Source organism: Gadus chalcogrammus, chromosome 9, assembly GCF_026213295.1.
Source record: "Gadus chalcogrammus isolate NIFS_2021 chromosome 9, NIFS_Gcha_1.0, whole genome shotgun sequence".
NCBI lineage: Eukaryota > Metazoa > Chordata > Actinopteri > Gadiformes > Gadidae > Gadus > Gadus chalcogrammus.
This window is the reverse complement of record NC_079420.1, coordinates 22,348,577-22,351,076: the sequence shown is the minus strand read 5'-3', so window position 1 is coordinate 22,351,076 and position 2,500 is coordinate 22,348,577.

Sequence of the window (2,500 nt, the reverse complement as noted above, 5' to 3'; positions counted from 1 at the left end):
CAGTTCAACAATAAAGGGCACAAAAGGATCAGCACATTCAACCGTCTGTGTTACTGTGTGTGTGTGTGGTTTGTGTGTATTTGTGTGAGTGTACATGCGGGTGTATGGGTGCATGTGCATGGGTGCATATGTGTATGTGTGTATGTGTTTGTGTGTGTGTGCGTGTGTGTTGTTTGTGGGTGTGCATGCGGGCGTATGTGTGCATGTGTGTGTGTTTGTATGTGTGTGTGTTTGTGGGTTTCTGTGTGTGTGTGTGTGTGTGTGTGTATGTGTGTGTGTGAGTGTGCATGCAGGCTTATGTGCATGGGTGTGTGTGTGTGTGTGTGTGTGTGTGCGTGTGTGTGTGTGTGTGTGTGTGCGTGTGTGTGTGTGTGTGTGTGTGTGTGTGTGTGTAGCTACATGCCGCTGAAGCGCAAACAAAGTGAGCACGCCTCGTGACCGTTGTGCGTCAAACAACAACAACCCCACACTGCGGGCAGCAGAGCTAGAGAGCCACACCCTGGACTTTAATGAATCCACTCAATTAACATCCTCGGACCATGTCCACCACATGGATGAGGACCAAACAGTATCCATTCAGGAGACATGACATGGTTCAAAAGGTCATCCTTCACAGAAGGAGTTTCCTGTGAAGACAGGAAGTGGTTGGGTATGTGTGAAGGCCTGAGGGGGACAGGAGAGGAGTGACCGCGCTATTGTGGATCTGTTGATAAAGGAACCGGGTTAAGCTGTTCAAGGGTTGCGGGTCGGAAGCGTAGTTCCACACACTGAAAACAGCTTTCTGTTCTTGCGTATACATAACACCTAGGAGAACAGTAATGTGGTGGATGAGGCCCTCTCAACATCTTGAAACATTTGTGTAGTAGAAAAATATAAAAACAGCCCTGTGTATTTGTCGTGTACAAACGGTATGAAATAAACTTTGGAATCACATTGGATTTAGACGCAGATAACTCGGATTACTTTCACTGCATCGAATAGTTATTGTTTATGATCGTGGTTTGAGTTTGCCTAATGGAGTTCTTGGCAAATAACTAAGTGCTTAGGTCTAAATGATTGACTGAAACTTTCTGGGACTTGCATGTGCAAATACCTAGAAATGTCACGAGTGGAAGGAGTACCAAAATATCAGAAGGCTTTCTTGGAATAACATACAGATCAGTATCAACTCATCGCAACCACACCTAATTTCCATGAAGTCTGGCCCTCCTTGTTCCCTTGGCCTCAGACCACGCATACCATCTCCTCAGACTTGTGGTACATCCTTTGGAGATAAAACATAACAAAGGGAGCCAAACAAGACAAGTGACCACAGCGACCAATGATGTCTATCTCTTATCTATCATCTTCTGAATGATCAGGTGTGGTCCCTGAGTCATTGTGTGAGGACTATGAACTGACGACACTTACAGACCCTCATGGCCCCTCAGGGGACCCCTCATGGCCCCACAGAGGGGACACAGCCGGAACCGCCGGGCCCAACACCATCCATCATGTTGGCCCGACGTGATAAAACCCAATTACCTGGGCGTGTCTCGAACCATCGACCCCCGGTCCCCCCCTCCCCTTAGTGGAGGTGTACCCCGCCTATCTGCTCCCCGCAGTGGGCTGCTGCCTTGGCCCCGGGGGGCAGGGGAGGAGGAACGCATGCAGGGCTGATTGATGTATGCTTGGGTGAGCTCTTAGATGTGCTGCGGTCCTCAGATATGGATCAATGAGGGCGTTGCCTCAGCACGCTCCCTCGGTGATCAGATAGCACTCAGGAAGCTAAACAAAGCAACTCACGAGGCGTGTGTGGAATGCAGCCCAGCGTCTCGGGTTGAGGATGAACAACTCCCAGTGAACCTTTGGAACGAGCCCTGGACTCCAGGGCGACAGCCAGCATGTCGTAGCGCCGCCACTGGCATTATCATTATTAGTCCCGGTATTAGTGTTATTACTGTGATAATTACTATCATCCCTGCTCTCGCTCCATCATCTCTGACAAAGCCAAGCTGTTGTCACAACAACAGCTTGTTATCTGGCCCGCGATCTGCTCAGTGTCATCTGGGGCGGACCAACCCCCCTCCCCCAGTCAAGCCTTAACTGCGGGTTAGGGCTAGGTGAGGTTTTGCAGGTCCTACCATGTTATCAGCTGCAGAAGGCCATACAGTCCACATTGTTCACATACGTGCACTCAGGGATGTATCAAGCTCTGAATTATGTGTTCACGCATCATCCATCAATATCCACAGTGCGCAGAGCGACAGATTCCTTCAACAGTCACCGATAATTGGACACAACAACTTGTTGTTACCTCTCCCAGTACCTCATTGCTACCTTGTCCCAGGACGGGAGTCTACCCCAGGCAGGATGCCTCATTGAGGCTCTGGGTCACAGGGTTAGGACGCCGCATCGGGATAGCAAAGCAATGTGGAGCAGCCCCACACACTCATACACGCTCACACACACACACACACACACACACACACACACACACACACACACACACACACACACA